This window comes from Geospiza fortis, unplaced genomic scaffold (genome assembly GCF_000277835.1).
Source record: "Geospiza fortis unplaced genomic scaffold, GeoFor_1.0 scaffold166, whole genome shotgun sequence".
Lineage (NCBI taxonomy): Eukaryota > Metazoa > Chordata > Aves > Passeriformes > Thraupidae > Geospiza > Geospiza fortis.
In genome coordinates, this window is record NW_005054310.1 from 2,949,269 (window position 1) to 2,949,519 (window position 251).

Here is a 251-nt window from a genome sequence, read left to right on the forward strand (position 1 = left end):
TTTTTAGTTTTTTCCATTTTTCTTCTTAAAATCTGCCACAAAATTTTCAAAAAATTAATGTGAGGATTTATAGTCCTAACTTTATCAGCAGTGCATATGCATTTTAATAACTGAGTTAACCTTAGGCTAACATAAACGTATGCAGTAGTTGGTGGCACATGCTGGAAATCCTGTGTGCCCGTGCAACAAGGAAGCAGCAGGAAGGAACCTAACACCCAGCTTCATTTAGTGTTCTGTCATGTGTAACTCTC